This window comes from Micrasema longulum, unplaced genomic scaffold, assembly GCF_059751315.1.
Source record: "Micrasema longulum isolate JH-2025_06_02 unplaced genomic scaffold, ASM5975131v1 h1tg000469l, whole genome shotgun sequence".
Classification (NCBI taxonomy): domain Eukaryota; kingdom Metazoa; phylum Arthropoda; class Insecta; order Trichoptera; family Brachycentridae; genus Micrasema; species Micrasema longulum.
Genome location: NW_028277667.1, coordinates 522498 through 548677, shown reverse-complemented (window position 1 = coordinate 548677; position 26180 = coordinate 522498). Strand labels below are relative to the sequence as shown.

General features: G+C 30.8%; 1 protein-coding gene across 2 annotated transcripts in view; it reads right to left on the bottom strand.

The window, feature by feature from the left end:
* Positions 1–26180, bottom strand: part of RhoL (Ras-like GTP-binding protein RhoL) — a 41828-nt gene extending 15648 nt beyond the window's left edge. The window contains exon 1 of one of the 2 annotated variants that reach the window (XM_088226808.1): positions 25817–26180. The gene's annotated coding sequence lies outside the window, so the exon portion shown is untranslated. Of the gene's footprint in view, positions 1–10978; positions 11212–25816 lie in introns of those variants that run through there. The other variant, XM_088226809.1, reaches the window with a different exon arrangement.

Here is a 26180-nt window from a genome sequence, read left to right as displayed (position 1 = left end):
TCAAATGCTTAGCATGTTTTTAAGCACGTTGATAGTTATTTGTGATTGAGCAACTTGTGGCTAACTTCAGAGCGAAACCGCCATTACCGCCATAACACAAAACTCCATAATTAGACAGATGCAGTTTTTAAAAACGCATCTATTGATATAAAAAAACATCACGTTAAAAACTTTGATTGGGTCTACCGAAAAAAGTCCAATTTAAATTTGTGGCCATTTTAAATTTAAGCAACTTAAATTCATTCATTAAAAAACCACTACTTACCCCTCCAACTTATTTTGAAATAAACTGAAATAATTTTTATAAAAGGAGTGTATCGTGTAGGTTTTGAAATGTATAAATGTACACGCGAAAAAACTTAACAGTAACTTAACTTAAAACCTAATCTAACCCAACCTAAAGGAGATAATTATGATACAGTGATAAATAAGATTAATTACAATTTAGGAAATATATCAAAATGGTTAAAAGTGAATAAATTAAAATTAAATATATCATAAACAAAATATTTGTATATTGGGAAAAAAATAATACCCCAGGGTTACAATATTAATATTGATAATTTGAATATAAATTCTGTGGACGAAATAAATTATCTCGGGGTCTACTTGGATAGATATTTGAATTTCAAAACACATTCTCAATATGTAACAAAAAAAATTCATTCATGGAAAGATTACGAAATGTAATAGATATAAAAAGTAGTATTCTTATATATAAAACAATAATATATCCACACATAAATTACTGTTCTTCCATTCTTTTTTTATGTAATGAAGGAGAAATTAAAAATATACAAAATCTTTAAAATAAGGCGATGAGAATTATACTAAAAAAAATATCTATTCTAATGTAGAAATAATGCACAAAGAAATTGGCTTGCTCACAGTAAAGCAGCAAATTAAATATAATGTGGCAATTTTTATACGGGGATGAATAAAATAAAAACCATGATAAAATTTAACCAACAATGTCACAAGGGGCAAAAAGAGATAAGATTACCAAAAAGGAGAAAAACAGAATCTCAAAACTCATTGTACGAGGGATTGAAGCTGTACAAAGAGTAACCTGAAGAAATAAAGGAAATAGAAAAAATCTAAATATTTCAAATTAATTTGAAAAAATATGTTATTGAGAAATTTTCATAAAAAAATTGTAATATTATTAAAAGTTTATATTAGTTCTTAAGATGTTATGAACCAACTTAATAAAGCATAAATAAATAAAGTCGAATCAGTCAGAGGCTTAGCCTTCAAATCAACGTGCCCCTCTGTAAAATTAGATTAGGACAGAGACATGCACTTTTCTTCGCTCCCAGACTATACAAGTATATTCAAGTAGGACTGAGTCCGCTAATTTTCATACGGTTCAAAATCTCGCAACTCGGCGTATCATGTTGGATATGAGCTTTCTTTAATAAATATGTGCCCTGATAAGCCAGAAATTGTTAGAAGCATTTCATATCGAGTCCCTGTCCGTAGAACTCGTCACTCTTCGACATTCAGCGCTTACAGACTAATTATATTAAAAATAGCACTCTTCGAAGAATACAGACTACCTATAATGACAGTTTTAGTGACATCGAAATATTACACAGTAAATAATATATTTTTATCAGATCTGTTAAAGACATTTTAAATTTATCTTCTGCTCAACTTTTAATTTTTACTTTTCATATGTACATTTACTATCTGCATCTAATTAATTATTGTTGGTTGTGAATTTTAACTAAGAAATATAAATGTTCATGGAAGCAGAGAGAGAGGGGATGAAAGTAGAGTTGGAACTATACAATATCTTCTCCCTTTTAAGTACTTTTTATTTAATTTTTTAAATATTTTTTTTTAGTTTTTAATTTTACTCCCCTCTCCTGTATTCATAATAAATTAATGTGAAATTGTCAGCCTCGTGGTGTAATGGTCAGCGCGTTTGCCTTTCGTGCATGAGGTCTCGGGTTCGATTTCCGAGATGATTGATATGAAATATTAATTTAAAAGAGTGTTTTTACACTAAAAATATTTCATAGTCTCTGGACTGGTTCCTGGAGCGTGAGACTGATCATCTCACCTTCATGTAACAAAAATGATCAAGATCGCTGCGATTGGAGTGCCAATGAAATGCCCTATGCACCATTAAGTGCGGAAAAGGAATAATTATGAAATCTGTAATTGTTTTTACTTATTTAAATTGTTCTCTTGTATTTATGAAAAAGTCTATGATTTCTGAAATAAATAATGGGAGAGACATGGAAAGTTTAACCAATCATACCCTTAAAAAATATGCTAAAAAATGGGTCATGAAAAGAGAACTCCTTGATTTCTTTAGCTAAATTGCTAGCAAAATATGTTATTTTTTAGTTTTTTGTTTTTTGTACTAAAATATTTATTTTGTATATTTTTTATACTTGTGGATGTATAAACGCACGTGCGAATGAGTGCGCATTCACCCTAGGACAATGCGGCCGCGCGCAGTGATGAGAGTAATAAATTGTCTTGCGGAGACAAACTGCCTATCTGTGACAATGTCTCGGTCCATTGTCGTGTCCTTTAAAAATCTATTAATACGAGGACAATAGGTCCGATGCTCGAACAAGACAATATTGTATTGTTCTCATAGAACACTATTTTTTTAAATGTGATGTTAAGCAAATTGCCTACAAACTAGGTGTATTTCAACATTATACCATTCCCACGTAGCCGCATTGACATATTAATACATAGGCATGCCCTGAACCCTCAAAAATGATGACATTTAACTCATGCCCAAACGCTCAGTCATTCCCAACGCGTATTTAGTCATTCTTCGACCGCCAGCCAGGCGTGACGTTTAGAATAGAAACAAAAATGCCCACTTGTGTTATGAAAACGTGTAAAAACCTTTCGGATAAACATTGTAAAAAGGATTGCGTAACTTTTCATTTATAATTGTTTGTTTTTGAGTGATTAAAAAACTTAAAACAATTCATATTCAAACAAAGAATTATAATGAAATAATGGATAAAACAGAAACCGCGTACGCGCATCAAACTGAAGCCGACTAAATTACTCATAAATTAGTAGTTTTACGTTTAGTCAGTAAAGCTAGGGTTTCCTAGGACAGTGGTTTCGATTCATCAATCAATATATACGATAACACCCTTAGAAAAAAACCACTCTCTAGTCACCATTACGACGGCTGTCCACCGCATCACCGTTCACTACGGCCGGATACGGGCACCGCTGTCCCAGGAAACCCTAGCTTTACTCTATAGACGTAACTTAGTACGCAACTGCTGATTTAAATTCAATTATGCCGTTTTGTGTCGTTTGCAAGTGTCAAAATACTACTGGAATTAAAAGGGAATAGGATGGGATCACATTTCATGTGTAAGAAGTGAATTCACAAATATTATTTAAGAATTCGATTATTCAATAAAAATTCAATAATTTGATAGTTCAATAAAACACAGGTAGACATATTGTTAGTATTGCCAGGGAAGTCGATTTTTTAACCCGGCTTTCTCTTAATAAACTTTAGTATAATATTGAACTATATTATTTTTACTTTATTACATGATTACTTAATGATTTTTTTTACGTTTGCCTAATAAAAGTATCTGTTTTTTTTATAGTTCAGTCAGTAAAATATTTTGTATGGTAAAACATAACATGACATGAAACAAAATTATCTTATTCGCGCGTTATTAATATAATTGTTCACGGTTTGGTAATATTACGCGGCCACTTAACGCATGCGCGCAGGCGGGATGTCAGACATTTGGACACAGTGCGATGTACGCAAACCTGATTCTTCGCGCCTTCTGGTATATTGTGATTCTATGGATTCAAATACAAATATTATTTTTTGTAAATGTCAAACTACGCCTAGCGGCGCAAGTGCGAAGCTCTTCTTAGTTACAGTGATGCACTGAAAGGAATGCGGTTTCAAAATATAATAAACGTGAGTTAATATTGTCTTTGCATTTCTAAAAATCCAGTAAAAAGAAATAAATGGGTCTAAATTATAAGGAATTTAAGGAAATAACCTGATTAGAATCCTCCAAAAACTAATGTTGATTGTTAACGTTAAAATACAAACTTTTTTATGTCCCAAAAATGAGTATCCTTCAATTTTTGTTGGCATATGCATGCTCGTTGAATGCAGCCCTGGTGAAATAAACAAACTAAGTTACTATGGATACGTTTTCATGTCACTATTTTTAAAAAAAATACTGTTTTTATGTATTATAATGTCGTGTCGCGTTTTTGTATTATATGCACCGCACAAATATCGCGAGCAGCTTTGGCAGCCCTTCGATTGAGCATGAACGGAAGGAGTTGTCGAAAGTGCTCACACTCATCCACTTGACATTCTATTTTAAAGGCCTTTAATCAAATCAAATAATATGTTCAACGTAAAAGCTAACACAATTTCTTGTACAGCAGATATTTTTTTTTAGAATGACGTATAACATTTATTTTAACACTTTATATACGAGTACATATACAATTTATATACATCAACAATTTACATACATATAAGGGCGGGCATATTGCCTTAAGGCGACTTCTTCCTACCTACCCAAACCGTTCAGTTTGAGAAAGTTAAAAGTACATGGACATATTGAATCTTAAGATTTTTTACAAAACTAAAACCAAAGATTAAGAAAAAATATATATATGAAAAATGAACACTATACTATTAAGAGAGGAGAGGGGATGGGAAGGAAAGAAGAAGGATAAAGAAACAACTGAAATATTTAGATAGTGACATTTCAATCTTGACTTAAATGAAAAATAAAGAAGGGGCGTTTCTAACATTAGTGGAAAGATTATTCCACAATTGAGCAGCTACTCCTGTGAAAGAGGAGGCAAGAAAATTAGAGCGATGAAAGGGTATTAAAAGGGTTCTCTCGTTACTGGAATGAAGAGATGGTCCGTGTTGTGATAGAGGTTGAAAAAGCTTTCTCAGATAAACAGGCGAAGTGGTATTATTTAAAATATTGTGAAGAAATGATAGAATATTTTTGTTTTAAATGTTGTAAATGCCCTGTACTGAGTACTGAGCCAGTATAATTGCGTGCAATATTCGATTATGTAGTAGAATTTGCGAATATTAAAGATATAACGTATCCAAACATTCTGAAATCGTTCCAACTTATCAAGTAATTCATACATATGGATAACATACATTTGCATAATAAAGGAGTAGAAGAAGTAAGCTCTGGACTAATGTTTGCTTAGCAAGAAATTCTGTGATCTTTGCTATAAAGTTTACGACTTACTTCGTTAATCTAATCGTGCCACCTTAAATGCTTATGTATGATAATACCTAAGTTTTTGACTGAAGTCATGAATGGAATTTCTGTACCATCTATTATGAAAAGAGGAAGTGAGGAAAAATTCACTTTTGAATACAATAAATCTCAATGTCAACACTGTTTCTTTACTGAATTTGCACAATGTTATATTTAGCTATTTGTCACTGGGAATCCCCAATACGTTGTGTTGATACTAAATCTAAGTAGGTATTATATTTTTATCGGTAAAATGACTTAAATGAGCGACAGAACTTTTGCTGACCGGACTGTGATTGTGCCGTTTCTTTAATACTATATATGTTATTAATAAAAGGTAAATATAAATATACTATTGTTATTTAATCCATTTTTAATAACGGGTGGTTTTTTTTGTCGTGTTAGAACTTTTGATACTACTGTCTCTTGTCAATCTTGTTGTCACAATAGGGAAATATCACATACTACGAATACCGATAAAGATATGTGCAATGGATTTAAAATAATTAATTGTATTTTTAAAATCATATGTTTTCATACAAAACTTTAAAAAATAAATCCTACAAAAATATGTCACTAGAAAAACGCGGCATTGATAATTGTGACGTCAAGATTCTTGACGACGTTCCATAAAAATTTCAACGTTTTGGAACAAAATTAAAAATGAACATGAATCGTATTTTTTCGATTCTAATGATATAACTATCAATGCATTCAAAACAAGTTTTCAATACTAATTTCCAGGTTTAAAAATAATCACATGCAAAACGACCCGCAGTTGACATCATGTAATTTTGACGTCACGCGTTATGACCGCCGACTGCGCTTCTAATAAACATTGCGTACAAATTTGGCCCCTAAACGTCACACGTGCCGTTTGTCCTACAGGGCGCGAAACGTCTCGTTTTCAGGTAATTCAAAATATGCATATTTTAAATCTTTGTAGAAACATTATCCGACGTCGCACGAAAAAAATATTAGTACCGTTCTCATAAAAAATAATGCTTCTTTGCAGTTAAAATCTTGGGGAATGGTTTGCAGCAAAGTCCTGAATCTCGTACTCCATTGGTCTCTATTCTCTGCAGCCCTCTTCAGCTCGACATAAGAAACGCAGTTTTAAATCTTCGCATACTTGCTCTAAATATTAAGCAAGTCCAAATATTCCCGTCGGGGGCGCCCTCTGTAATTTGTCCCCTCAGCCATTCCTTCTATGATGTCAAGCAGGAGAACCTCATGGCGCATAATGTGGCCGATCCATTGGGCTCGCATCTCTGAGATAGTTTTGATTAGGTGCCTCCCTTCTACGATTCTGCTGAGAACCTCGTCTTTATTGATGTGGTCTCTCCAGGAAATTCCTAATATTTTTCTGTAGCACCACATCTCAAAGGTCTTATACTCTATAGTCCTTAAAATATAGCTTGATTAGAATGACAGTTGTCAGCAATAGTGACGACATAACTTTGTAATGACGTCTAAGGAGTAATTTATATTGCCACATGAAAAATCATTCATAGCTGGAATGTTAATTTAGTTTTTTAATACAATGCTTGACATATAAATCAACATAAATATATAAAATCAGCGTTAAAACAAAAAAAAACTCAAATAAACCTAATTATTAACGACGTTCTTACAAGGTTACATCATTTTGCAAAAACGTTTGAGATGGGACAAATTGATCAATGTAAATTGATCGAATAAAAAAATAATTCATTTTATAATGTTCACAAAAAAAGTATAAATGTCTTATTTTTTGGTGAATAATTGTATTAAACACACTATAACAGGCTTATTTAAGCGTTTTTATATCAATTTTCGGAAACAGAGTTTCATGTTTGCATGAAAAAACTGATAAAATCGATTTGATCGGTACATGATCAGTGATCAGTAATTTCCCGCCACTATTGACATTAGTTTGGCAGCTGTAATTTTAATCAAGCTAAATTTTAAGAACTATAGTATTTTTTATCTCTTTCGATTAGGCAAGGTAAACAATACAAAAACATGGAAAGACCCCATTACAGAAGTAACAAAAGCCTATCAACTTTTTTCAAAACATAATTAGTAAATGTTTTTTAATGTTATCTGACAGTTAAGAGAGGAAGTGTGAAATATAAAAAGAGAGATTACTATGATATGTCTATCTATATCTATATGTACAATATTATGTATGTTATGCATGTCAAAAGCAATATGAGAGATAAATACCAACAACTTGTTAAAAAAGTTAAAATAATTAACATTACTTCCGCTTGCTTCAATTCTGACCCGTTTTAGCATAATTATCGCTAATTGGAGAAAACTGTGTGTTTACATGCCAAAAAACATACAATATATCACAACAAAGCGAATTATGACGCTTTTACACAGAAAAAACATTATCGTACAAAAATAACGATGTTCAAACAAAGGCACAATGGTAAATAGTACACTGTGATCACTTAAACCAGCCAATGACATTTCATAAGTAGTGTATATGCCTGTGACCAAATCACAAATAACTATTGACGTGCTGATAAGCGACGTGATAACAATTTCTCACCATGGTTGTTTATCGTATTCGCGATTACAATGCAACATCCGTGAACACCTTATATTAAATGTCAAAATATTGACTTTTTTTTTCAGTTTCAGTGCTGCAGAGTAGCGTTTATTTAATAATTAAACAATTTATACAAGAATTTGTTACCCACTAAGTCTGAAGACTTTTCGGTGGGACAATTTTTTTTTTTTATGATTAGTTTATATTACATTTATTCCAACAATGTTTGATTATGTCCAAATGCTTGCAGACTGGCTGGATTTCCTCCCTAGGGAGTTGTTCATATTTAAATTTATTTCAACAGAGAGATTGAATTGAATTGATTTCTGATTGTTCATATTTAAATTTATTTCAACAGAGAGAAATCAATTCAATTCAATCTCTCTGTTGAAATAAATTTAAATATGAACAACTCCCTCGTGAGGAAATCCAGCCAGTCTGCAAGCATTTGGACATAATCAAACATTGTTGAATTACTACCTGGTAAAAGAAGAAGTATGAAAATTGGAAAATTGTTTTCAGGCGTTGCCTAGTAGGTGATTTGGTTCAGCCGGATGAATCTCACCCACGTGATAAAGGTTTCAGCTCTTTTACTTCACAAAGGTCAACAGATGGAAGATTTGAGGAAATGTGGATGTTCAAACATGGGCAGAATGGTGAATGTTACACAGTGTGTAAAGTGGCCACTTAAACCAGCCAATGACAGGTCATAATCCCTGTAAATGCCTAGACTTCCATATCCCTTCTCAAAAATTTTCCCTCTCTGTTGAAATAAATTTATATTTATTTTATTTATATTTTACAAATTTATTTATAAACAAGCTGTATTAAGTATCTAGAAGATATTTATTGAGTTCTTTTTTTTTCATTTGAAGATCTTTCATGTTAATGATGCTTTGTGGAAGATCATTGAATGATCATTCAATCATTTCGTGACGTATAATTCTATGTCGGCATCGTGGTGTAATGGTCAGCGCGTTAGGCTGCCATGCAAGAGGTCTCGGGTTCGATTCCCGACATGGAAGATTTAAAATATTTATTTAAAAGGTTGTTTTTACACTGGAAAATTTTATAGTCCCTGGACTGGTACCTGAAGCGTAAGACTGATCATCCTACTTTCATGTAACAAAAATGATCAAGATACAGTGCCCTATGCACCATTAGGTGCAGAAGGGAAATTATGATGATGATGTGAAAATAAATTGTGTTTGTTATTTCCAAATGAAGAAAACAAGAGGACGCAACAAAAAAATAAAACAAATTATTATTATTTATTTATTTATTATGGATAACTTATATAGCGCCATTTTCGTAATAAAATACCTCAAGGGCGCTTTACATGGTGATTCTATTGTTAAATTAATTTAATTGAAGCTTTTAAATTTGTAATTAATTTAAAATAATTTATTTTGTTGTCACGTGCTACGGATTTATTCAAATGATTTAGAGAACAAGTGGGTTTTAAGTTTATGTAATATTTAGATATCACTGTAAAAATAAAATAGGGTAGAATTCATTGGTTAATTATAGCTTGATAAAGAAGTTTGTGTAGCTTTGAAACCGGTCGGTAGAAAAAAAAAGTAAGTGGTCAGAAACAAAATTGTTTTATATTCATTTTATTTTAATTAATAAACACGTGCTTTAAATATAAATTTCATGTATTGTTCATATCTGATTTTTTTTGCACCACAACAGTCCAGAAGGCCAAATTACAGCGGTGAATTACATCACAGAACACCCAGGCTTGAGAAAAATAACATTTTAAATTTTTGTGTTCTCACCGGGAATCGAACCCTGAACCTGCCGTGTGTGAGTCGAGCGTCTGTTCGCATTTGTTATCTCCTTTATTTCCTCGACTGAACGCGAACGGAAGGTGTCGAAAATGCTCAGGTTATTTTGTAAAGCAGAAATTTTTCTTACGAATGACGTATAACTTTTATCATTTTATTTTAGTTTTAGTGCCTATTTTTAAATAAATAAAAAAAACTGATAAAACTTATGTTAAGAACTATTTTTTTTTCTATCGAATACGTTTCGAAACTTCAATTATTTATTTATCTACGGACTTTTTAGTTACTATATTTTTTTTAATATGTATAAATGTACGGTTAAAATAAAATACATTTAAAAATCTAGGACAATGAAAAATTAATGACATCGAAACAAGATCTGGGCCCCGATTACAATGGGAAGTTATCTTCGACTGTATAAATAAAAACCTGACCAAGATGCTTTGAATTTTCATACAAATAAACACACTTTTGTACATAAATATCGGTATTAGTTTATACTGTCTCAATATATACCGATGAAGATAGCCGTTCATAATCACGGCCCTAGTCTATTTTAGTGTTGGTTAAATTTAGAAAGACTTACACCAAAAAAGTCCAAATGTCTTTTTAGTCTGTCAGATAAATAAAACTTTATAATCCGAGACATTGTATTAACAACACTTTTGATTGGTTGGAAGAAGCTGACAATTGCTGGTCAGTGAACCAGTCTCGAAGATGTCGTGAAAGCGATGAAACCGGTCACTGGATATTCCAAATTTGTGGATTAAAGTATCACTCGTCTTTTATTTATATAATAAATACTTTTTTACATATTAGATTGAAAAATTTGAACGAACATGCACAGCGTATAGATCTATATTTCTCTGAAAACCGCACGTAAATCGGTAAGGCCGTTTAGGAGGAGTACGGTGACATCACACGTACAGAGGAATTATATATTTAAAGATTAAATACAATAAAATTCTATAAACATATAAGTATAAATTTATAAACATATAAGTGTAAAATGTCATACCACAAAGTGAAAAATGTTTTTGATAACAATAATACAATAAAATTCTTTTATATCTCAAAAAAAATTAAAAAATAATAACAATTAAAGTAATTAAAAAATTAAGTATAAATATAAATATGGTACACAATAGTACCCATACAAAAGTAAACATAGAAAGCACTATATGCTAAAAAATTTAAATTACCGTTCACCATCTTTGTAGTGATTGAATATTTATTATTTGATTTATATAAACTATACTTTATGTTAAATGATATAAATAATAAAGAAGGAATTCGTCATATATTTATCAACATTAAAAAAAAAAAATTAGCAGCAATTATATGTAATGAAATTAAATCGCCTTTTTTACCTTCTCTTTGAAAACGCCAAATTTTCCCTCGCTTATTTCACTTTTGCGGGGCACTTTGTTTAAAATATCAATATTTCCCTAATTTTCACTGGAAAATTAAACAGTTTTGCTTTGGACACCCGAAATGTTGGAAATGGACAAAATGGCCGCTCGTGGAGCAGAAATGGGACTGGAAGACATGGGAGCAGTTAACACGAGATATGATATCATTTAGAACAATTGCAGCGTACAATGGAAGTGTAGATTAAACGCTAAAAACTACACTTGGGAGAGTTAAAGCAGGGTTGTAACATAAAAGAAATTCCATTCGTGCAAATTAAATTATTTCATTGCTATATATTATTCCGCGCCATCTTTCCGCTAGTGCTGGATTTTTTCAGATTTTTTTTTGCTAAGATGCGAAGCAACACAGATCAAAGTGTTATGCCTCGCATATCACTTTTGAGACATAGGCTGAAATATGAAATTAAATACGTTTTGAAGTGCCATTATGATTGTATTTAATATTCAACAATGTTTTAAGTATGTACAAATACTTGCAGACTGGCTGGATTTCCTCCCTAGGGTCTTATTTATATTTAAATTTGTTGCAACAGAGAGGGAAAAAAAACATTTTTGAGAAGGGAATATAGAAGTCTAGGCATTTACAGGGTTTATGACTTGTCATTGGCTGGTTTAAATAGCTACTTTACACACTGTGTAAACATCCACCATTCTGCCTATGTTTGAACATCCACATTTCCTCAACTCTTCCATCTGTTCACTTTTGTGAAGTAAAAGAGCTGAAACCTTTATCGTGATCTACATGTTTTTGTGATAGGAATGTATGGAAAATTGATTTATGTTGGAAATTAAATAGGTTTACTTTGGCGTAAAATCATTTTAAACAGATTTTTGGTAAAATTATATGTCTACTGACATATCTAAGTACCTATGTAAATATACACATTTAGGTATTTACCTCCATTATATTTTTTACATATGTACATAATAGCACAAATAAAATGACAACAAAATATATTTCAAATAACATTATTTTATTATTATTATACTTCTTTTTTCTTGGCCAAAATAATGTTTTGTTTGTGATGAAAAAACTTAACACCCCAATAAATATGTAGATATTTTGCTTTGTGAAAACTCTACGGAGTGTATAATATATTTCGTTTTGTTAAAATCCACGATATTTGAACCGCTACAACTTGCACATATATCGTTTTGTTAAAATTTTATTTTACCAATCGATAGAGCTCACATGGAAGAACCCATTTCAATAAAAAAAACGCATTTGGTTTTTTTTTTAAGAAATTTCACTTTGTGAAAACGGTCCCCAATTTGAATTTTTTAAAAGTTTATTTTTGTTGTATTACCCAATTAATTAAAATAGTAAAGGAATACTGTTATTGAATTTAGTACCGAAATAAATAATAGTAATGAATCGGGTTATGGTCCCGTGGCTAGTGTTGGCGTTGTTTAGCGGACTCATGGATCAGTTACGTGGTTCGAACCCTACTCTACCCCAACTTGATTCAAATTTTCTAATAGTGAGTTATTAACAACTGAAAATGGCCACCGAAATTAAAATATTTGGGTAAATTATAAGAACGCTAATACATTTTTTTTTTAATCGTTTCAATATCGTTTGGGTTTTCTACTATTTTTGACAGACTGTACATTATTATTAAAAAACAGTAGGTAAAGATATTTTCATCGCGATAAAAAAGTTAAGCGGCAACCCTGTTAGCATAAATAGTCGCGTGCTTCAGCTTAGTGTTTATGTAGTAATGACGCCTACGTTAATTTCATTCATCCTCTCTACAAATGGACGGGTTTTTCAATGACTTATTACCGAGGCCTAGAGATCACCAAGTACTGCCGATACTCGCGTAGTTAGGAACTCTGACGTCACAATCCTAGATGCAATTAGCGACTTTATTAATTTTATAATCTGTCGTTTAATTAATCTCAAGATAGGAGCGTAATTACATACTACTATAATAAATATTTGAAGCCTCGTTTAATTAACACGCCATATTATGAATTTATAGTTGCCGACTAAAACAAAGTTTTCAGCAGAAACCGAATTTCGGCTTCTGTTCTAGTTTTTACGGTTGTACCTTAGAAATTCGTTTAAATAAGTGTTATTTAAAATGCACATTGATATAAACAGTATAAATTTAATGAGCAAATTTGTTTATTTTTAGCGGTAAAAATTAAAGCGTTAAATTGTACTGAAAAGTTTATATCTTTATTTGTTTATTTATGCTTTATTAAGTTAGTCCATAACATCTTAAGAACTAATATAAATTTTTAACAATGTTACAATTTTTTTATCAAAGTTTCTCAAAAACATATTTTTTCAAATTAATTTTAAATGTTTCGATTTTTCTATCTCCTTTACTTCTTCAAGTAACTCATTGTACAGCTTCAATCCCTTCTACAATGAGTTTTGAGATTCTGTTTATCCCCTCACTGGTAATCTTTTTTTTACCCCCCGTTTCATATGTATGACATTGTTGGTTAAATTTTAATATTGTTTTTATTTTATTCATCCCCTTAATTATTTTATGTATACAAATTGCTACATTATATTTCAGTTTCAGTTTCAGTGCTGCAGAGCAGCGTTTATTTTATAATTAAAAAATACATACAATAATTTGTTACCCACTAAGTCTAAAGACTTTTCGGTGGGACACATTTTTTTAAATTTTATGACAGGTTTATATTACATTTATTTTATTTATATTTTACAGATTTATTTATAAACAGGCACTATAAAGTATCTAGAAGATATTTCTTCAGTTCTTTTTTTTTCATTTGAAGATTTTTCATGTTAGTGATGGTTTGTGGGAGATCATTGAACAATCTTGGAACAACGCAATTTAATGTTCGCTCTCCGAAGTAATTTGTAATTCGGGGAACAGACAGGGAGCCCTTAGTTTTTAATCTAGTGTTGTGAGTGTGGGAAACTCTTTTTTTATATTCCGGATCAACAAAGTGATCTACAATCAATTTGCAGTCACAAAGTTGTTTTACCGGCAGGACATTACAGAATTTAAAAATATACACCTTCGCTCATATGTTTCGCCTCACGGATTATGCTATCCGGTATAATCCCCCTCAACAGTCTCACCTGAATATCATAAATTTTACCCAGATGAGACCGAGATTTAATTTGCCGCTTTATTTATGCGCAGCTAATTTCTTTGTGCATTCGTTCTACATTAGAATAGATATTTCTATCGAGTATAAACCTTATCGCCTTATTTAGAAAAATTTGTATATTTTTAATTTCTCATTTTTATGTTTTATTTTAAAAAGAATTATAAAATTACCTTAAAAAATTGAAAATGTTTGTTTCTTCAAAATGAACGAAAAAAGTAATAAAAACTCACTACTTTGAACGACGTCACTGGTACATTTAAACCAACCAACGATATGAGAGCTGTGAAGGATATCCGGTTTGCTTACTGTAAACGAACCAGCCGGAAGAACTGGCAGAGAAGAACCTTAGACGTCACACGCGAAGTTTTCAGAAATACAAAACGTTAAAAAATCACAGCGCTGATAATACGATAAGTAAAAATATTTTGTTTTTGACATAGTTTAATAGTTTATTAACAAATAAAAAAATAATAAAAGACCCTAAACTTCCTCATTATGACAAATAGATTTTTAAGTAGTATGTACATGTGTTATTTTTTTTTTTAAATAAGTAGATACCCATCTGTATTTTAAAATATGTTGTCCTTTGAGTTAAGTAACACGATGTTACAGCACCGTCTCCGAGGGATTTTTACCACAGTCGTTTATGGTAACTTCCAATTTTGGAAGTTCAGTGGTTTTTTAAACTATTTTATTTTTTTAATAGACTATTGAACAAATTCAATTACTATGATTTTTTTAAGTTTTGTATTTCTGAAATTACTCCGCATTCGACGTTAGAGCTTCTCTTTCGCTTATTATCGGTCAGTTCTGGCGATTGGTCCGTTGACGGTATGTAAACCGGACATCTTTAACAGCTCTCTTATCATTGGTTGATTGATAAATATTTATAGCATAAATGTATATATTTTATTAATTAATTAATATTTGTGAAATAAGTTTGCAAATAATTATTAATATTATTATAATTATTATTATTTTTATAGGATTTATCGATTCTCTTGTAATCGTTAAAAAAATAACTATAAAATATAGATCAATGCATATTTTATAGGCCCAATTTTTTAAATAATTTTTTTACTGATAATATTTCATTGCTCCCAAACTTTTTAAACTTTCAAAATTTTCTTTCTTTTAAAAAACACGCACTATCCTGGATTCAAACTAAAGGTATAAACCCTTTTTTTCTATGATATATTTTGATGCCCTTTAATAAAATGGAATATTTTTATGTATTTTTATATTTTTTATTCCCTTTTGTATTTACAATAAAATAAAATAATTATATACTACTACAACTACGAGACTTTATTAATAATCTAGTAAAATTATATTCGATTGTATAAATTGCATCTATCCTAAATTAAATTTTATTCAAATTAATCTTATATAAATTCTAAAAACTGCTTTAATAACATACAATGAAAACTAAATTTCGGTCTATATACTATTTTTAATTTTTCTTTTGTGACTATTGGTGTTCACATATAATTGGTGAAAGATGTTAAGTGTTATTATTTTTTATTTTATAAATTGTATTTATATTGTGATATCTTTTACTAACATATTACAACATCATTCTGCCCATATTCGAACATCTATATTCCTTCAATTCTTTCATATGTTGATGTTTAAATAATTCAATTAGATGAATCTCACCCGCATAAATAAAGGTTACAGCTCTTTAACTTCACAAACATCAACAGATGTTCGAATATGAGCAAAATGGTGAATGTTACACAGTGTGTAAAGTGGCCACTTAAACCAGCCAATGACAGGTCATAAGCTCTGTAGATGCCTTGACTTCTATATTACCTTTTCTTAAATGTTCTTCATCTCTGTTGTAATATGTTAATATAAACAGCTCCCCAGGGAGTTGAATCCAGTCCTTGTCAACAAAAATTTGGACAAACTCAAAATATTGTTCATATCTTTTACTGTTTGTGAACTGAAAATAAATAAATAAATATGTTTACTATTTTTACTGTTAATATATATTTCATTGCTATGTAATTATCCTTTATTTTTTAAATACTCTGTTTTATTATTATTTATATTGTAAAAACAACTGAAAAAAATACAATAATAAAGACAAAAAATAATATTTAGTAAATTAAACCTATCAAACGAATCATTTTGAATAAAGAACACAATTTCAATTAACAAATTAAAATCAATAAATTGTGCCAGGATGTCTTGTCCTGCAAATATTCTTCGACTCTATAGTAGCTCTTTCCAAACAGCCTGTGCTTGACAAAATCTTTAAAAAAATTGTTGGCAAAGCCTGTATTTCACCTTATTGTAAAATCGTATGCAGTTTGAGGCAAAAGAATTATTATTTTTTTACAGTCTAGTAGTTAACAAACTAGCGTATCTTTATTTCTAGTGTTGAGCCTATTTATTTATTTATTTATTTATTAGTGTATACACGGCACAAATGCCTTTTATAAACATAAATACAATTAACATACAGTGTTCTATTACAAAATTATGAAATAATATAATAACAATATATATTTATATATATTCCACAGTTGTTTTATAAATGTTCTATATAATAACTTTGGGATTTTAATACTTAACATACTTAGGTAGAAAAATAATAAAAATAAAGATAACGCGGTATATTCGAAATAGCAAAAGCCATAAATCATTGATTTGTTGGTATTGTTGCAATGTATATTGAATGCCCTGGGTGTAATACTAACTGTCTCCTGATAAGAGCTCAGGGGTTCTTAACCATTTTAAAAATAAAATATGAAAGAAACAAAATAATAAACCTTTAAAAAAAATTAAATATAAACTTTTTTTTAATATTTAAAAATTTAAATTTTAAAAACTAAAAATAAAAAACAAATATCTAGTAATACGTTTATAAATATGGAAAACTCTTTTTCTCCTTGAAGTACGAGTAGTTTATAGAGTTGGCCTCGTGGTGTAATGGTCAGCGCATTTGCCTATCATGCAAGAGGTCTCGGGTTCGATTCCCGACATAGTTGATACGAAATATTATTAAAAATGATGTTTTTACACTAGAATATTTCATAGTCCCTAGACTGGTACCTGAAGCATAAGACTGATCACCTTACCTGCATGTAACAAAAATGATCAAGATACGCTGCGATTGGTATACTAATGCAGTGCCCTATGAAAGGGAATGATTATAGATGATTATAGAGTTTCCCCTTTTATTTTATACACGCGTGTAATTGTAAATGTATCGCTTGAAGATGTATAATATTGATACAGTAAAAGGACAACGTTTGTGTGTAGGTGCATTAAATTAGTTTAATTTTTAATGACATTATGATTGGTAGGGCAGGGTTAGGTTTACCAATCGTTGCTCTGTTCTGTTTGAAGAAAAAGCGATATGCTGTGGTTTTAGGGCCGGCTCCCAACCGGTTGTTTCGAAAAAAGTTAAATCAAAGTTACTTTTTGGACATTTGCACAAAAATCTTAGATCTTCTTCTTCTTCTTATCATCCCGTTTCTCTTCACTGCTGGATATAGGCCTCTTTCTATGTTTTTCTGTCCTGGGCACTCTGTTACCATCCATGGCCCACGAGTTCAACGACGTCGCCAGTTCGTCTCCTCTGCGGTCTCCCTACTCTCCTTTTACTTCCGCAGGGTCTCCAGTTTAGGGTTCTGGTGGTCCACCTATCGACTTCTTGTCTCGCCACATGACCCGCCCACTGCCATTTTTGTCTTCCCACTCTTTCTGCGATATCGGTCACCTTTGTACGGCGTCTTATCTTCTCATTCCTTATTCGGTCTCTTAAGGAGACGCCCAACATTTGTCTTTCCGTAGACCGCTGAGCGCACTTAATTTTGTGAACACTTCTAGCAGTGAGTGACATGGTTTCAATACCGTATGTTGCCACCGGCAAAACACGAGAGTTGTAGACTTTGGCCTTTAGATTGTTTGGGATTTCCTTATTTCTGAAAACGTGTTTCAGTTTTCCAAACGCAGCCCAACTTAACCCGATTCGTCTAGGCAGTTCCGCAGTTTGATTGAAATTTTAGTAATAAAGTGTATATTTGAAGCACTAACTTTGTGGTTATTCATTATAATAAATTAAATAAAACAACTTTGTTTTTAACCACTAATTTTTATTTTTCACCGACCAGTTTCAAAGCAAACAAGCCTCTTTGTCAAGGCTCACGTAACCAATAAATTGATTCCCATTTTATTTCTATAGTGTTTACCAAATACTACAAGTACTATAAGTACTTCATGTTGAAAATAAAATACTAAACGATATAATTAAAATGGGAATCAATTCATTGGTTACGTGAGCTTTGACCAAGAGGCTTGTTTGCTTTGAAACCGGTCGGTGAAAAATAAAAATTCGTGGTTAAAAACAAAGTTGTTTTATTTATTTTATTTATTGAAATGTTAGATATTCATCGGTAATAGGCTATTACCGACGCGACGGCAAGATAATACGAAATTAGGCCCCCTGGGCCTCAGTTAACTATTCGCCGCCTTTGGGCCTTAACTAATAAATTTGTTAGGCTTCATCTCTCATCTAACAAATTGTTTGTAGTTTTTTTCACCACATTGAGACCTTTCTTCATCGTTTTAGTAAATTTTGCACATAATTCTTGTATTGGGTTTAAACAGTTTTTAAAAATTTTTTATCGGTATATTTATAGGCTTGTCGGTGAAGATCCTCTACATTAAAATATATGATTACACTATTTGTAAAATAATAATAATAACTACTTACTTAACTGTAAAGAGCGAGATAAAAAAAAAACAGTTCATAGAAGTTTGTAAAAATAAACAAAAAATAAGTACATGATATTGCAGTTTTATGAGATAAAAAAAATGGTACACCAATCGCAGTGTATCTGGATATTTTTTGTTACATGAAGGTAAGATGATCAGTCTTACGCTTTAGGTACCTGTCTAGGGACTATGAAATATTAAAGTGTGAAAACACCCTTTTAAGTAAATATTTCATGTCAACCATGTCGGGAATCGAACCCGAGACCTCTTGCATGGTAAGCAAACGCGCTGGCCACCTCACCGCGATGCCGGCGTCACACGCGGAGTAACTTCAAAACAAAAAACTTAATTAATTAATTATTTTAAAAAATAAATTTGGCTCAGTTTAATAGTAAAAAATAAAAAAAACACAGAACTTCCTTATTGAAACAGACATAAGATTGTATTTAAAAAAATAAAAATTCCGAATAAGCTTAAAAAAAATAATCTGTGGGTATCCCTAGTAAACATAAAGTAAAGTAAATAAAAGAAATAAAATAAAGAGATGTTTTGTTTGTGTTTGTGTTTGAAAAATCGCGCAATGGAATTCTCGAATATGCTTATGTACGTAGGTTAGGTATTACACATGTAAAGTTACGCAACACGTAAAAGTTACGCGTAATAATGTTTACATAAATGTCGGCAAGCAATAAGTAGGTTCCAATGTGAGAAATATGGCCGGCTACTAAAAAGGTACTGATCTATTGTATTTAACTACCTTTCATTGTACTGGTACCTATGTACCGGTACCCATATACATTTTTTTTTGTTAATAAATTTCATAAAAAGTACATGTTTTTGTAAATTTCTAAACTTATCTACTTTTACACATCTAGTAAATGGTATCACCGTAAAGCTAGGGTTTCCTAGGACAGCGGTGCCCGTATTTTAACGGCCGTAGTGAACGGTGATGCAGTGGACAGCCGTCGTAAAGGTGATTAGAGAGTGGTTTCCTAGGAAAACGGTGTTAAATGGTGTTGATAACACCGTTTTCCTAGAAAACCACACTCTAGTCACCTTTACAACGGCTGTCCACTGCATCACCGTTCACTACGGCCGTTAAAATACGGGCACCGCTGTCCTAGGAAACCCTAGCTTAACTCTCCAAAAAAAGAGACTAACTCTTGTGCTTGGAGATTGACTTACACTGTTTTAGTTGTTTATTTATAAGAGTTTATATAATTTTTAATACGAGTACATGAAAAAGAAAAATAAAAACATAGGATATATAAAGAAAAAAAACATAAAACAATAATACATTCACACTAATTAAAATTTAATGTTGTTTTTACACGAGTTAAAAAAAATATTTTGGATTAACTTTAAATTTATTTGCTGATATATTATTTTTAATAGTTTTTAGTTCATTAGGGATATAATTTTTTATATCTTTGAATATAAAGCCATTTTGACCATGACTTGTATGGAATTTAGGAATTTTAATATTATGTTGGTATCTGAGTGACTAATTCATTTCAAATTCTTTTATTTTTATAAATTTGTATAATATAATTTATTTTATAAAGAGTGTCTACAGTATGAACCTTAAATATTTTATATAGACTTTCCGTATTGAATGTTGAGGGTTTCTTTAAAATTACTTTAATAATTAATCTTTGTACTATTTAAAGAGGGTTTAATATGTTGGCATATGCACCACCATGTTTATTTATATATTTTATTTTATTTGTTTATATGCTTATAGTAGTTTATTACACATTTTTAAGAGATAAGTCCCAAATCCATGGGCTAAAAGTCCAAGGGGGAGTTGGGGCGAGAAATTAGTTGACACAGACATACGAGTGTACCACCATAAATATTTTATTGGATCAGAAACATAATAATAATTTTTAACTGTAGATTTATGGCACATCAATATGTCCCTAAAAATCCCTCCTACTAAGGAAAATATATAAAATATAAATGTACATGTATATTAGATTAAGGAATATTTTAATAATTATTAAAAAATATATTTATTTAAATATACGCCCAATGGGCATTTTTATGGACACATTTATACATAGAAAATTATTATTAAAAAAGTAAAAAGACTCAATGGTTTATAGTAGACTTTGGGGGAGTGGAAGCGGGAGAGAGGTGTTTATAATTGGATTTGATTCAGTGATCGTTTGAAAGAAGACAACTTGTTATCAAAGAAATCAAGACTGGTATGTTTGTTGGCAGACCTAAGAATTCTGGGCATAGGGGAATGAAAACTATAGTTAGTTCTATGGTTATCGGTATGAAAGAGTAAGTTTTGTCTGAGGTTGGGATATTTAATTTTATTGAGCTCAGTAGTTCGGGCGCATCAAAGGGCGAGTTGAGAATTTTAAATAGGACTAGAAGGTCGGCTCAATAGTACAATTTTTATTACAATACGGTGTTGTTGGATAGAGTGGTGCATATGCCAATATATTAAACCCTTTAAAAATAGTACAAAGATTAATTATCAAAGTAATTTCAAAGAAACCTTTAACATTCAATACGGAAAATCCGTATAAATTATTGAAAGTTCATACAGTAAATAAATACAAATTGACTAAGAAGAAAAAATAAACGAATTTGAGATGAAAAAGTCACTCAAATACCAAAATAATATCGAAATTCCTAAATTCCAAACAAATCACGGTCAAAATAGTTTTGTTTTCAAAGGAATAAAAAATTGCATTAATCTCCCCAATGAACTGAAAACTAACACATCAGTAAACAAATTCAAAGTGAAATTAACAAAAATTTTTGTACCCGAGTAAAAACGTGTTTTTTTAAAGATTATTATTACTGTGGGGATTATTATTTTCTGTTTTTCTTTTTATTGCGTTTACTATTTTTCTCCTGTATATTAAAAATTATATAACTTCAAATTACTAAATAAATATAAAAGTGTAAGTCACTCCAAGCACAAGAGCAAGTCTCTTTTTTTTAAAGTTACAGCTATAACATAAAAAAATTACAAAAGTTGATTGCATAGAAAAAACCGTGTATAAATTATGTAATTATATTAATCAATAAAATATAAAAAATGTTTGTGTGTATTACGATGCGAGTATTGCATAGCATACAAACGAGTCATGTGATTTCACATGTAGATAACTCCATTTTTGAAATATTTGAGTAGTTAAATCTGAAAACACCATTTGTAAATAAATGAGGAATTTCAATGCGACGGTAAATTGGATGTACAAAATATATTCTTGCACGCGGTAAAAATTAGAGCATTTAATTGACGGCAAAGTTTCTTGAAAATCCATAGAAAAATTAGTAAAAATACGTTTAATAAAAATGAACTATACTGGCAATCTATCACTTCTTTATAATATTTTGAATAATCCCACCTCGCCTGTTATCTGAGAGAGCTCTTCCAACCTTTATCACAACATGGACTATCTCTTCGCTCTAGTAACGCCTGTTAATACCCCTTCACCGCTCTAATTTTCTTGTTTCCTCTTTCACAGTAGTAGCTGCTTGATTGCTGAAAATTGCTGAAAACTGAAAATTCTATACAGATCTTCTTTTATACATCTAGTAAATGTTATTACTGTAACACTCCAAAAAAGAGACTAACTCTTGTGCTTGGAGAGTGACTTACACTGTTGTAGTTGTCAATTTATAAGAGTTTATATAATTTTTAATAAACGAGTATATGTGAAAAAAAAATAAAAACACAGGATACATTTAAAAAAAACATAAAATAATAATACATTCATACTAATAAACATTTGAAGCAGTTTTTACACGTGTTCAAAAAACTTCTTTAGATTTACTTTAAATTTATTTATTGATTTTTTATTTTTAATTGTTTTTAGTTCACTGGGGAGATTATTATGATTTTTTACACCTTTGAAGACAAAGCTATTTTGATCATGACTTGTGTGGAATTAAGGAATTTTAATATTATTTTGGTATCTAAGTGACTTATTCATTTCCAATTATTTTGTTTGTTCTTCTTTTTAAATTTGTATAATGTGTACATTTGTATAATTTGTATAATTAGACAGCGGAGAGACTATCACTCCCTCTCACTTCTGTTCAATGTAGTTCATAGTCTTAACGCTCCTATATACCTGCGTGAAAAAATTCAACGCTTATCAGTTCATGGTTTTCCTCTTCGTTCTAATTCTCAAGGCACTCTCTTAATACCCGTCCACAATTCCTCTTTCTTCTCTAACTCATGTAGTGTCCATGCGGCTCGACTGTGGAATCATCTCCCATCCACCATCAAAGATGTTACTACATTATCTCTGTTTAAATCACGTCTGAAGAAACATCTCATTTCTCTTCCTTAATCTCTCCTCCTTTCCTTTTCCCTCTTTCCTCTTTTTTCCTTTTTCCCATTGAGTAATAGTTTTGATTTAAGGTAATTTACAAGCCTATACGTTTATTTCTATTTTTAACTTTTTAATCTTTTTTTTCTATTGAATATGTTCTGTAACTTGAATTATAAAAATAAAGCTTTTACTTTTTTGGTTGGTTGGAAGAAATTGGCATTTGACAATAAGCCCGCCAATGTACAAATAACATTATGTACAAAAAGTTAAATAAATATAATGGAACTTATTTTATAATAATTGGCAAAAAATTTTTTTTTTTACTTAAAAAATGTTTTTAAAAAACGTGATATTTCCCTATTGCTTTAAAAGTGAGTGAACTTATCAACTTTTGAAGATGATTTTTGGCATCAATTCACTTTTTTAAGATTTCATAATTTGGAATAGTACGACTCAAGCAAATAACAGGTACCTACTTCTCGCTGACAATGACCTGAATCAATAGCACCTTTACTATGCTTACTTAAACCAATAGAAAAACTTGTACTTAAATAGTTTTGATAGATATTTGTATTTTTTAGCACCCGGACCCAACGAGGAAATTGTTTTTTTTTTTTGAGAATCGTATTATCAGTGCTACGATTTTTTAATGTTCTGTAATATTTAAATTACGCCGCACGTGACGTCGCTAGCTCATCGGTAAGTTGTCCTGATTGGTGGTGGCTTCCCGGAAACCGGAAAAGTATCACAACACTATCATCGCTTGATTTTGAAGAACTTGTAACGTCATTTAAACTATGCAGTTCATTTTTATTAACACTTTGTGTCCAAGTCGCGTGGTTTACCAGCTGTTGAAAAAAGAGTATTTTATTGACATCTAGTGACTTTTATTAGTACTTTTTCGCTGCTGGTAAACTACGTGAAAACACGAGACCGGAACACAACGCGTGGTTATTATAATCACGTGTTTACACGGATACGGGACACAAAGCACAAAAAAGGAGTGAGACCCTTTATATGTGCGAACATTGCAATGTGGCTCTCCATAAAGGCCAATGTTGGCAAAACTATCATACAAAAATGACTTGTTAAATTGTTTCAAATAAATATGAAAAGTTACAATTGATTTAACTAGTATTTTCATAATTATGACACGTTTAAGAAACCCTTCACAAAGCATGAAATTTCACAAAAATGGGCCGAATACAATTCTATGTGTATTCGGCCGGTGCTCAAAGTGTTAAAATCATTTTTATTATTTTTTTCATACATTTCAAATAAATTTCGCGTTACAATTAAATGCTTTAATTTTTACTATGTATAAGAAAACATTTTTAATATTTCGTGTCCCGTTGCACTGAACTTCCTTGTTAGGAGGCCCAACTAGCATCAGCTGATGTGAAGATCAGAAGTTTTCATATACAAATAAAAATAATATAATAAAATTTAACCAACAATGCTATTCATATGAAATCAGAGTTACCCGAAGAAATAAAAGAAACCATTTTCATCATCATTTCCCTACTCGCACACAGCGGTGCATAGGGCACCGCATTGGTACTTCAACTGCAGCATATCATATAAAATGATCAGTCTTACGCTTCAGATGCCAGTCCAGGAACAATGAAATATTGCGTTAAAAGACCAGTTTTAAAATCAATACTTCTCGTCCACCCTGCTAGGAATCGAAACTAGAACCTACACATGGCAAGCGAACGCGCCAATTACTACACTAAGTAGCCTAATCACAACTCGATTTCCTTTTTCAGGACATTTACGTGAGAGCAGCCATCGAGTCAAAAAACACTCGTCCAGGGTTCTGGTTCTATTTCAAACACATAACTGTATTCTTGATCCACCCGGGTACTCAAATTTACGCATAGGGTATTAAAATTAGATTTTACGGTATAATAGTAACTAGTAACGCTATGTTATAGCGCCGCATCGGAATGTTATAGCACAGTATCGGTATGTTATAGCACCGTTATGTTATTATAGCGCCACAAAGGTTTCTTTATCAAAATATTTTTATTTATTTTTTGTTTTTTATTAATAAGAAACAAAAATACAATATTACAACTAAATACATTTTTTTACATTAATCAAATACATATATTTACATTAACGTTTCCCATTACGTAAAAGAAATAAACAATCCATGTGTACATATTGGGGTGTAACGTCTTACAATAGTTTATTTTATTTTAATTAATAATATTTTTAGAATAACATAAATAAATTACAAAAAAGATATAAACGATGTTTTCAAACAATGTTACATAAAGAAAAATTATAGATGTAATTTTTCACTTCATTCTTAAATATATTGTATTCCTGACTGTACCTTTTTTTATCTTTGTTCATTTCATTAAAGAAAAATATTCCTCTGTAAGTATAATAATGTTGTGCAGTAGTTGTTTTTAATTTAGGAATTAAAATATTACCACCTGTTCTAGGTCGCGTACTTACGTTTTGAGACCTAGAAATACTACGATTTATTTTATCTTTATGTATTTGAAGCAAACAATTCTTTTTATATGGCAATTTTATTTCTAAAACCTTAATATAAAAGATAACAACGTTTTTATTTCAATGTTTTTACCTATTTGAAGAAAGTAAATTTTGGTACGCCTACCTTATCTTAAACTGTAGTTATGTAACTTAATCCTTTTGACACCCGAATTGATTTTTTTATTGGTAAAACTAACATTTATACTATAGTTTCTTGCGCCTTGTAACATACAAAATCGTTCAAAAACTGACACCGCACTCTGGCACTATCGCTTACATCACAACTGCTTATTCCGGCCGATACTAACGTAATAAATTGAATAAGTAATGAGAAGAACGAAAAGTTTGTTAACTCTTTGGATATGAATAAATCATTTCACTTTTAAAAGTAACAAATATAATTCTTAATTCAAATCCCGCAGCGCGCGTCCACAGACAATCGCTACACGAAAATGGCGACAGATCTTTTGTTTGACTATGAATTCTTC